Here is a 12,901-nt window from a genome sequence, read left to right on the forward strand (position 1 = left end):
TTAGCTTGCTAGTTATCATGACAAAACTACCTAAATATCATTAGTAATACCATAATGTAAATTTCAAACAGTGCTACATCTACATCTTGCTTTTTCTCGCTAATGTTTTGAACTTGAAGTTGGCAAATAACATAGAAAATACACAATTAGAAAAAAAAGAACCCAAATGTTCTATATCTTTATTTGCTTATCAGTTTTTCTCATAAATACACATATTTCCTAATCGCAGACAAAACAATGAACATAACCACACAAAAAGCCACCCACCATAGAAATGCATCTACGTACATTGGTGTGTGTTGTGGAAGTTACCCTTGCAGTAAGGCAGTTTATATTATAGCATCATCCATAAATACCCACACCAGATTCTGGCTGTTGAAACACAGTAAGCAGTTGTGTACATTTACAAATGTCTCCTCCAGTGCTGATGTGTATGTCTGAAAGATGTGAGGTGTTGAAAAGTCTTTTATCTGTGGACAGACCAGGCCTGCTAATCCATGCCAAAATAAAATGAGTGGCCAAGCATGTGTGTTCATATTTCCAATCTGCCACATCATTGAATTTGTGAACATTGAGCCTGTTTGCGTGCATTTCTATCAATGCCAGCCTGTGTATGTGGACGAGATTTATTCAGCTTGTCCAGTGCTCCTTCATTATTGTGGAGCTTTTCAAGAGTGGGGGATCTCCAAACAATTTATGACAGACACCTTTATTGGTCCCTATAAAAAAAGAGGGGCGAAGATGGATCATCTCTCTCTTTTCCCTGTGCGTCTGTCCTATGGGCTTGGCACGGCCCATTAAAAAGGGATCTCTGCTTTACAGCGTTTTAAACGGGCATATGTCTGGTCACCACTGGTGCTCAGATGTAAGGGCAGCTTTAGGACCCAGAGCATTATCGTTCCCATCTAAATGAAAGGTCTGTTGTTTCTGCTGTTTGAGTTTACAGTGATGTGCATTTTTTAATTGTGACACTAAATAACAGCCATGTATTATTTAATAGCCTCTTATTGGCTTATTTAATTGGCAGGCTTGAAGGTTCCCTGATCATTAAAAAGCACGAAAATAGCATGCTTGTTAGCTGGTTTTGTGTGTGTGTGTGTGTCTGTGTGTGTGTGTTCCACAGTATACCATTAAGACAGAATCTGCCTGTCATTTAATATTGACTACATATGCGAGTCAAACAGCTGTACTACTAAAACTTGTCCTAACAAATTACTGACATTTAACATATGAGTTTCAATGATGATAACCATTTTCCACAAATCCAGATGTGTATTCTGAGATTGCTCTGATGAATCACAATTATTTGTGTTTTCTGCCACGTCCACAATTACTCCTGATACCACTTTATTACCTTGATTGTGATATTAATCAAAACAGTTATTATTTTTTTCCGGCAGAAAATCTGCATCCTTCTTTTGTTGCATACTGTTTCTTGTGCCTTTGAAATAAATAAATAGACTAATCATGGAAATGGTGTGCTTAATGTGTGGGTTTTTTATGACGTATAATTGTTATGTATTAGCAGATTCTTTCGGCACGCTTGCTGATCTAGGGTCAGCTCTTCTGGTTTCTTCTCTTCTCTTGTGGTTTTTCTGAACATAGCAGGAGTATTAATCAAACTGAGATACGGGGAACGAGATCCACATTAACTATAATGGCCACCAGAACTTTGGAAATTGTTAAAGATTGCATACTGAGTGTCTGATGAAGAATGACCTGGAGCAGCCTTCAGAATTCATGATTCATTTATATTATGATAATAATAAGTACACAGACCCTATTGTGGAAAACAGGTTCAGCCATTTTGTGATGCAAGCCTTCTTCCCCTCACACATACACACAGACAAATATATGTTTATTTCATGCATACCTGGACATCCAGAAATGCTATTAATGGGTTCATAGTAGGACACAATAAGATTAGCGAACCCACCCACCCCCACACACACTCGCACATCTGTCAGTGAGCTCTGTGCATGCGCACCTAGGCCTAATTAAACTGCATGTGTCGTGTGATCTGTGTGCGCGTGGGCACTGCTGTCAGCATCTGAGCTAGTGATTTACATAAGAGCACTCAGGGGACTAAATGCATTGTCCCTAATTGAGACTCAAGTCAATCAGCGACCTTGCTAGTGGCTGAGGCAAAACCTCAACGTGCACTCCAACTAAAACTGAGAGCCCTAATGGCTTTTTTTTAACTGAAACAAAGCAAACACTGTTATATTTTTATTACACATTACCTTTTCTAGAGCCTTTTTTTAATTCAGTGATCTTTGCATGATTAGAATGTAAAAAAACTAAGTATCTACAGATGGTAGCGATTTAAACAGTGTGTTCAATCTGACAATAAATTTATACAGAACTCAAAAGACACAATAAAAATGAGAGAACAACATAAAAAGGGAATTACAGAAACTTGTAAAAATGAAGATAAAATCCTGCTGGGCTGCTGATACCATGCGGACTGATTAAACTGAAGAGCAATAGAGACGGAAGCAGTGCTGGTGCGCACCTTGCCTTATGCTGCAATCAGAACAGTGAATTGGGGAGCATATGAAAATGCACAGTATTCCCAATTCAACCTGTTTATGCATCTTTATTTCCCTTGCATAGAAAAATGCTGGTTGTACAGTACCTTTTTATCTTTTCATCAACATGTGCTGCACAGGTAGGTGACTAATTCAAGAAAGAAACAAAATAAAGGGTCTTAGTAGGATGTTAATCCATCACAAGCCACTAGAACTGCTTCAGTGCACCTTGGCACTGATTCTCCGGAAGTCTCTGGAACTTTACTTGAGAGATAGACATTATTCGCCCAAACGATGTTCTCTCAGATGGTGTTTTGACGACGCTGGCAGAGAGCGCTGTCTCACATGTCAGTCCAAAATCTCCCAAAAGCGTTCAACTGGATTGAGAGCTGGTGATTGTGAATGTCATATCATATGATTTACACCATTTAATTATCCTCAAACTATTTGGTGAATCCTCATGCACTACGGGTAGAGTCAACCATTCCCATTAGGATAGAAATGTTTCATAGTAGAATAAAGGCGATCAATCAGAAGAGCTGATTTGAAGTGACCCTTCCCTCCAGGAGAACAGCATAAAAGAACCACCTGACCTGCTAACTCTAGGGATCTAGTATTTAAAGCTTTATTTTTCTCTCATGTTGTGCACCACGCATGCACTAACCATGCTTTCAAATTACCAGCAGTCCATGTATATTTGGATTTCCACAGCATGTAATAGCAGAAATGTAGGACACCTGTACCACAGAAAAAAAGAAAAAAAAATTAATTGAATATAAAATTATAGATGCATAATAGACTTGCATTGGCTTATGAGAGATTCTCACCCCTGTTAATGTCATGGGGCACTGATGTATGAAAGTAGATCACAACAGTGGCTAATGCGGCATATAATGAAGAAACGCTTTGGTCTGTTGAAAGTGGGTCTCTGAGAAAATAACATTGTTTTAATATTATTAATATTAAAATTACTGAGATGGTGTAATTCTTAAGAACCGTTTGCATTTAATTTGCAGCCAGGATCAAAAAAAATCAAGCCTGTTACAAAGCCAACTAATTTCTGACTACGTTTTAGAAGTCAATGTGAAACATTTTCCAGTTGGTTCCCAGTGGTAATTATATCTTCTCCCTTATGATATGAATCTGGCATTATGACCAACAGCACAGCAGTACTGTCATATAGTGAACCTTTTTTAAATGTATGACATGTGCAGGTGTGTGCTGATACTGTGTGTGGTTGTGTGATGGAGTGGGTGAGCAGGAAGAATGAGGTCTACGGCGTCTGGGTGGCTTCTGCGCCGCAGTGCTCCAATTCCTATTCACAGAAAACTCATCTGTCCTGCCATGCTTCTCCTCATGAAGGTCATCCTGAGGTCACACAGGCAGAGCGGTCATGGCAAGGTCATGAGCACACAGTGTCACAGAGGATGCCTATGCAGCAAACATGCACAGTCAAGAAAAAATAAATAAATTCACGTACACAGAGAATTCTCACAGGGCTTTGCTAGTGAATCCACATCCATCTTTAGAGTTTACCTTGTAATGTCTGGCACAGTCGTAAACAAAGGAGTGTACAGGTCATTTTTTGTTCCCTAATGTACAAACATATATAAATGTAGCCTCAAAGGTACAAGCCAATTATATACATTAAATAGGTCTTGGAGGTATGCTATATTCTTTACATTCTCTCATGATTCTGTAGCTTAAAGCCCAATTTTTTGGTTTTTGGTAATTAGGAAATACTTCAAGTGAAAAATTTAAATGTATTTATTATTTTCTAGTCAAAATGCAACCCTTTCAGTGAGCTTATTTCCACTCTGCCTTTAGCATCTTGCAAATCGAATATGTAACAAAACCAGCTACAATCTCCCTGAGTAACACTTAGACTAGGTGCCTGTGTGGTGTTCGATACATACTCAATATTGTCCCAAAACTCGAACACCACTGGCATCGTGGAGTGCCTCGGACTACGATTAGGTTGTCTGGATGCTTGCTGCTCAGACCTGTCCATCACAGTGCCGTTGGGCTTCTATCTCTAAGGAGTTCAATTGATTTTAGGGAGCCCTGCAGGCCCGTGGTGCATTTTCATCAAAACTGCAAAATCAATGCTAAGCAGATTTAGACCCTCGTCACGAGTCATATTTCAGCCATCGCCCTCGCTAATGCTGACGCGTCCACTGCGGCCATTATTACCCACCATTAGCATTACTGTCGCCGCCGTTACAAATTCAGCTGTTCCACCTCATTTACATTCACCACGCAAGGGACTGTGTGAATGTGTGCATGTGTATGTGTGTGTTGGAGCGCTGCTAAGTTTGGATAAAGGAAAACTAAAGACTGTAGCAAAGGGAGTGTTAGCGAAGCATTGATTGCTTACCCGAAGCTAAGCCGTGAAAACAGCTTTGAGTTTCATTCAAAACAATAAACCAATTATGTGATTAAATATATTTTTATGTATGTACATCATAGTTTAGAGTTATGCAAATGCATTTCTAATGTATATTTCAATTGCTAGTTTTGTGAATAAGTATTTTGTGTGATTATTCTATAGAGAAAATTCATAGAGGGAACAAAGAGGAATGCAATTAGCAAGCCTGGTTGTCATCTCTTGTCTTATTTAAAGACCTGTCTCATGTTTTAGTTGCTTGCATTTGCATTTCAGTGTGGAGTGGAGGAAGCACAAGCACACTTGCAGTCTGTTTTATTATCTACTTTTACTCACTCTACTCTTCACCTGTATTTTGGCTTTATTGCCCAACATTCATTGTCTACACATGTTGCAATGCTTGTCTGTCTGTCTCTCTTCCCCTGTTACTCTCTATCTATACTAAAGAAAGTGGTGGTTGGGGTCATGACCCCAGGCTAAACTCTACTCCTGGGTTAAGCAGCAGGTTGAGTGGGAGCTGATCAGCAGAGGGCACTGCCTCTAGGCTGTATGGCACTGTTGGCAGCATACACTGTTTAGGGCATTAGGGACATGTGATTAACCTGATGAAGCCTCCATGGGATCTTTTCCCTCCCCTAGCACATCTCTATCTATTAGCAAGTGCACCTATACATATGCACACACATATGATTGGGTATAATGATGGCAGTAATGATATTATGGATAATGCATTAGATATGTATTAAACATTTAACATTTACATTTATACATGTTATCTGTATGCATTTATCTGTCTATGCTCACATGTAGGCACAGTTATTAACAACGCTACATACATAACACAAGCACATTTTCTTTTTTTTTCTCTATGCTACCAATGTCAGAGGATGCATTTACGATTTTTTTTAGAATAAGTAGATAAGTCACTCCTCTGTAAAATGAATGGCAGAGTTCAGCTCTGAAATGATTTTAATTGTAATAAATTCATAAAATAATTAGGTTATCACAGCAACGGGTTAAAACGGTACATTTGTAAACTAGTACAGTGTATGTAACAGATCTTTATTGAATTTGTTGCAAAAAGGGGTTCCCTGGGTGGGCCAGGCACTGCAGCATGTCAAAAAGCAGACATCAGTCTACTCTAATGGAAATAGAAAACCAAATCAGTATACACTTGCACTTTAAATGAAGTGTCCCTGTAATTCAATTGTAGCATGGACTCTCTCAGCCTTCTCCCTGTATTTGATCAATACATAGGCACAATACCTAGAGATCACAGGAGAGAGGATTTACAAAAATAAACTCCAGTTACCTCAAGACATGCCCAAGTCACAGATTCTCGTTTTTCTTAATTTTTGAATGAATAACTGTGAAAATGTTTAAATAAACATTTTATGGGTTTTATAGGTTATATTTAAACTAGCACTCTGTGAAAGAGTCATAAACATGATATTGCAGTGTTTACTACAAAATATAATGCATAACGTGTGAAAAATATCACAAACATTTGTTTTGGTGTTTTGTCATTTGCATGAGAAAAAGTTTATTGCATTCAAAATCTTATATGAAGGTGAAGCGGGAACCAGAGTCACGCTGTGTGTGTGTGTGTGTGTGTATGTGTGGGGGTGTGTGTGTATGTGTGTCTGTGTAAGAAAAAGGAGCTCTCTACATCGTCCTGCAGATTTACAGCAGCTCCATTCACATCAGTAACTAAGAACACAATTGCTATCTTACTCACACTGCCTCACAGCTGCACACACACTCACACACACACACACGCTTGCACAGAGCCTTGCTGATGCTGAAGCAACTATTCAAAGAAAATTAAATCTCTCTCTCTCTCTCTCTCTCTCACACACACACACACACTTTCTCTCACTCTCTCCCTTTATCTGTCTATGTATCACAGTGAATATCTTGAGGCTATAACAGAACAGAAAAAAATGAATAAAAAGGGGATCTATTGAAATTGTACAATTCTGAAGTAATTAAAAATTCATTTCTTAAAAGTAATTAAAAAGTAATTTCTCATACTAACGGATTTTAACTCAGAAAGTTCAGACTTTCAACCAGAGGCAGTATGGTTACCAGGAATCATTCCAGATAGTAAAAATGTCGAACTTATGAGTATCAAAAGATAGATTTGATATTAATAATCAGTCTATTTCTATTCTATTCAAAAGAGCAAATGTGTTTTCCAAATTTTATTTTTTATTTCATTGTCTCAAAAGAAAAACAATGAATCACCTTGTGTTGCTTTTTCCCAGCAAATATTTGCTTTAATAATGCAGAGGTGTGCTCTTACATGCTCATCTAATTTTAGGTTCATTAACGTTAACAGAAGAAGAAATGAACATGATATTAGAGCAGCTTTCAGCATCACACTGTGCTATCAGGGAGAGGATTGTATGATTAAGTTTTGCATTGGTTTGGTTTCCGGGAAGCCATTTCTAATTGATTAAGAAATGTGCGCTCATGTTTAGTTAAAGCAGCTTCCCATCTGTTGCATGGACAATGTCATACCTTTGCTCTGTCACAGATTTTCACAGGCTCCCTGCTGAGCTCACTTCCAAGTAAACATGCACCTAATCAAACAGTGCTGTAACCAGACCTAAAATGGCTGACCGTTTACAAGCTCAAAGACAACAACTAACCGTCAGGATGCAACGTCCCTCCCCCATGCATCCTATTGACACTGTCGTAAAAATTCCTTTCTCTTTTCACACCGTCCCCTGTATTTTTCTATCTGCGTCACATATTTACAGATTTTTGTCGCTGTTTCACATGGAGGCCAGATTGTTCAGGGAGCATGTACAAGGAATGTTAAAGTTTAAAAGCCTTTTTAAAATGTAAAATAATGTATTGTCTTGCATTTCTATTTTCTCCAGTGCAATAACGAATTTCACATGCACATGTGAACAAACACGCAACTGAAAAAATATACGACTGCATCCTTACTGTAAATTCAGTTGCATAGGGATTACTGTCTAGTGTCTACTATTTGGTTAGTTCACAAAAGGCTGAAGTAATGAATGAACTTGCTCTGCTCCAGTGACATTTACAAGCATGAAAGGCCTTGTGATAATTCAAAACTTTACACCATAATAAATTTCTTTTTACTCTTCTTAAAATAATTCAGCATCCTTTATATAAACCTGTGATCTGCCATGAAGCAATAAGCTTCACACTGACATAATTTATGGGAGTGCAATAATTTATAGGTGTGGGATCGTTTATACGAACGGTTTCTTCTTGAATGCACATTTTGAAAGGGCCTTTTGTGGAAAGCACAGTGAACATAGCAGTGTTTAACACGAAAGCAGAACTTTTCCATGGTGAAATCAGCCTGGATGTAATTTGCACTGTATGTGTGTATGTGCGTGTGTGTGTGTGTGTATGGAAACTCATTTGGCCTGCTCTCTGATGGAGTCAGGAGGCGAAATGACAACAGCAGAATAATTTTGCGAGGGAATCTGTGGCATAATTAGCATGCCAAGACACAAACATTTCATCATAACAGGCTGTTTCTTCCTCATGTTGTCTCTGGGTAGCTCTCCTTGATGTGCCCATTTACACACACATGCTTTCACTTCATTCCGGACCTGCCGGATTGCACACCCAATATTCATTGGGCTGGGCTTTCTGAAAACAGATTAAGCCTAGTCTTGGGATAAATGATGCTGTCAGTGGTGATTTTTCCATTGAACAGTGGCCAGTACTAAATGATGACATTCTTTGTCTTTCTTTAATCACTCTATCTCTCATTATTTCTTCCTTGGCTTCATTCGTTTTAGTCTTTTATTCATTTCCCAAATGTGCCGTAACCACAAACATGTTCTACATGAAGCTGACTGACTACGATCTGCACTCTCACCCACCACATACACACACACACACACACACACACAAACTTGCAAGGTTATTTTTCCCATTAGGACTGAGCCATGTGAAGCCTGGCCAGCTCACAGCCTATTTGGTATGGTGTATTGTGCATGTGATGTTGTGAGAAGGTTGTCGTTGGCAGAAGGCTATGTTTGGCTTGGCTTGGGAAAAAGTCTGACTATGCTAAGCCAGAGGATAGGTAGGGAGGGTAACCTCCAGACCAGACCTGTTTTCCTGTCTGCCACTGCAAGGGAGACATAGGAAGTAGAGATACCTTTTTTTTTATGCATAGCAGTGCATAAAAGAGTATGCAAAGAGTAGGCTGTGTGATGGAGACTGAAGTGTGCATGACAAGGAAGGAAGGTGGTGGGATGAATTACAGCTGAGCAAGGATGACAGACAGAGGTAAAATCAGGGCAGAAGATTAAAACATAAGCCCAATGTAGATTTTTCACGTTCAAACTACCTCAGTTCAGAATAATGTAAACTACCAGTTAAAGGTTTATTTTTTCTATTAGTATTTTTCAGGCAGAAGAACTCTGAAATAACACATGGAATTATGCAGTCAAAAGTAAAGTATTTATATTTTAAAAAACTATTTTATTTTTACTCATGAAAAGCAATTTATTAAAATTACAAGATTTATACAAGGACATTAACTTCACTATTTACATTTGTTCTGGGAAGAGATTTCAACCAGAACCTTTTAGTAAAATGACTTTAAGAAAAATCGATTGTGTCCAAACCTTTGACTAGTATTTACCTTCTTTAGCTTAGTTCTCTTTTTATTTGTACCGTAGTGCCATTATGTTAGAACGCTTAACTACAGTAGAACAAATCAATTTGAGTCTTGGCTCTATGATACTCAATTACAGGTTCTGTATGGATGAAACACTCGTGGCAGATACCCAAAAGCAAATAATGATCTTGACAAAGTGAATGAGTAACAGCAAGATGCTGTGCCCATGGGGATCTGTAACACAGCCAGTGGCTTATTCCAGAGGCACAGATGTTCACACAACCTTTCCCTCACTTTTGGTGGATAATTAAACCCCAATCACTGCACTCTCAGGTGGGACCGTGTCACTTGTGGAGAGAGTAACGTGGGTATTTGCAATTTTGTGTTTACTGGCATGGTGCCACTCTTTGCTTGGAGTTTATCTAGTTTTAAGCCATTAAAATAGCATTTTAAATTGAAGGCAGGTGCTAATTATTATTTCACGGCTGGCACTCAAATATATCCCACATGAACCAAACTGATTTGTTTGTAGAGTGGTAAAAGAAAAACAAAGATTACACAAGAAGATATTTTTGCCTTAGGTTTATTGACTTTAGTTTGTTTGTAAGGTAACACAGAAATACCAGGCTTGGCAAAAATGCAAATTGGTTCCTGATCAGCCTCACAGGTACCATACATTCCTGCTGTTTGACATCTCAAGGGCACAAATATATGTGCTAATATTAAAGAGAAGGAGCTCTAATGCACTCTTAGTACCGTCAAAGTAGTCTCAGTAGAACATTGTTGGTCTCCACTGTACCATGCATAAAGCTAATCTGAGCTGAGAACGAGTTACAGAGTAACGTCAATCACTTAGTTAAGATGATGTCAAGGCTAATAGAATGCAGATGACGCGGTCCTGCACTCACACTGTACAATGGACAAAGCTTCACTTCACAAAGTGTTACGTACATTGTTCTATAGTTCTGCTTCAGTCAGGCAGGTGATAGCTGAATTCTTTAAAGAACAGAACTAATACACAGTCTATTTTTGACTTTCATATTCATATAGGAAAGGTAAAAATACACGACCTTGGCGCAGTTTGGTGTGATTACAGTTGACAAAACCAGCTCATGTCTCATCAGATTAAGTGTATTAGCTTGTACAGACTTCTTTCAGTAACACTTATTTGACAATAGGATCAAAGTACACCTAGTTAATAGTGCTAAAGACAAGTAAGACAAAGAAAGTGAGAAGAACAATTCTTTTATCCACCTTCATGCTAATAAATAAAATATAACTATGACTAGGAGAATATTCTATATTTAACAGTAACACAGTTTATGTCAAAAATGATTTTTTTGAAAATAATTTATTATCCTGTAACTTATTACATATTTTAGATATTACCAGCCCCACATTGATTATATATTTTACAGGAACAATTATATTACATATAGAGTAAAGGCAAATAATCTAGGTTACAATTAGTCAAATATTAAAGTCTGTCAGAGTATTTGGTGAAAATTATCACAGCCACTCGAAATGAAATGCAATGTATAGCAACGATCACCAAAACAATCATTAGTCAAGAAAAATCATATTATTTGTGAATTATTGAATAATAAATTAATACATGGATATGCTTTCCAAGAGACTGAAATATTGAGGCTTTAAAAATTATCCATTCAATTTAAGTTTAAAAAAAAAAACAATCCATGTTTATTTCACATGTTATGATGTTTTATTATTTATCTAAACATTTAGCAGTAGAGAAAAACTTCAAAACTATGCTCGCATTATAGTCTACTCTATATCAATATTATATTTTTAAGGTCGCAGTCCACACGCATGACAGATCACAACTTACCCGATCAAGTTCACTTTGCTTTGTTAAAATAAGACCTCGGACCAAAAAAAAAGTGAAAAGAAAAGAAACGACACAGGAAACTCGATTCAGCGTTTACGATTTTCACTCAGCCATTATGAAGCGCATGATCTTTAGAGTAAGTGCGAACTTTTGTTTGACAGTTTCGAAAAGGATGACGGAGAAAATAAATGGTTTGGTTGGAGAATCCTGTCTCAGTGACTCTCATTCAAGTCTGTACAAATCGGAGGCTCGCGCAGACTAACACACACACACACACACACACACACACTTGTTTCTATGCAAAGAAGTGCACTTTCAGTGTGACACAGACTCTTTCTTTCTTTCTTTCTTTCTTTCTTTCTTTCTTTCAATACCATCTCTTTAGCAGTTAGTTTTAGGGTGATTATATTCCCATTTCCGATGTTTAGGTTACACAGACACTGATGTGTTATTTTTAAGCTATTAGACATTAATCGTTCAATCAGGGCTTTTCATATTTTTGTCTTGGTATAATCATGCCCAGTCATTTTTAATTAATATAAAAAATGTAAATAGACCTAAATATTTAAACAGCAAAAAGTGCAAAAAGCCATGTGGTCAAGTACAAACATGAAAAATTTTGTGTAGCCCTATAGGCTGACCAAACAGAGGTTACTTTTAATGGGCTGCGTCCGATACCGCATAACATGCTAAATCTGCAAAATGAGTACGCATGCTGTATATAATACACTAATATGTGGTTTTTGAACATGGCTTATACAACCAACAATCTAACCTGTGCAAGACTTAAAATTTTTGGAGCTGGTTTGGAATATACAAAGACTTATGCAGCTATTACACTTGCCGTGTTTTAACGAAAATATATTTCATCCATAAAGTTTTTTTCTGTGAAGTCCTTAAGCGGGTCGTAATACTGTTTCAGTAGAAAAGATTTCCCTCTGATTTATACGCATTTAAAGATCATTCCTAAAGAGATAGCAACTGGACTTTTTAATACTCCCTTCAGTTTAATTTTTCATGATTGGGACATGTAAGCTGTTTTGTTAGTTAACTGCATTAGGCCTATATGTGGAATCAATATTTCCGTGTTAAATAAAATTAAGCGCATAAAATCAAAATAATGGCTTGAATGATACGCCTAATCGTTGAGGTTATTCCACTGCTAAGTGTTTTATATAGCCTAATTTGGGTTTGTCGCGACGCGGATGTAGGCTGGGTTACAGCCACTTTCCAGAACCATCATCCTGTGCAGACGGAACAAAGAGGAAGATTCATGATATATGAATGATTCCCGAATGAAACCAAATATTTGTATTTTCATATATGCTAATCCGTCTTCACTACTACAGGGATTACATAATTAATTAGGGTTTTTTTTGCCAGATCAGTAATTATAAAAGTAAACTAATAGCTGTATTTTAATCATTTGTTTTCTCCATAGTTATTGTTCCAAAGCAGCAGTATAGACTTCATATGTGAACTATTTATAAACACGCAGGATGAAATGACTTCTT

General features: G+C 37.5%; 1 long non-coding RNA gene across 1 annotated transcript; it reads right to left on the minus strand.

Moving 5' to 3' along the window:
• Positions 1 to 220: 220 nt before the first annotated feature.
• On the minus strand, positions 221 to 11,633 carry LOC131364828 (uncharacterized). The gene is made up of 3 exons (XR_009206532.1): positions 11,388 to 11,633; positions 3,359 to 3,962; positions 221 to 3,268 (listed from the first exon to the last, which is right to left on the minus strand). It is a non-coding gene; the product is annotated as an uncharacterized LOC131364828 (long non-coding RNA).
• Positions 11,634 to 12,901: the final 1,268 nt, after the last annotated feature.

The sequence above is a fragment of the Hemibagrus wyckioides genome, linkage group LG02 (assembly GCF_019097595.1).
Source record: "Hemibagrus wyckioides isolate EC202008001 linkage group LG02, SWU_Hwy_1.0, whole genome shotgun sequence".
NCBI lineage: Eukaryota > Metazoa > Chordata > Actinopteri > Siluriformes > Bagridae > Hemibagrus > Hemibagrus wyckioides.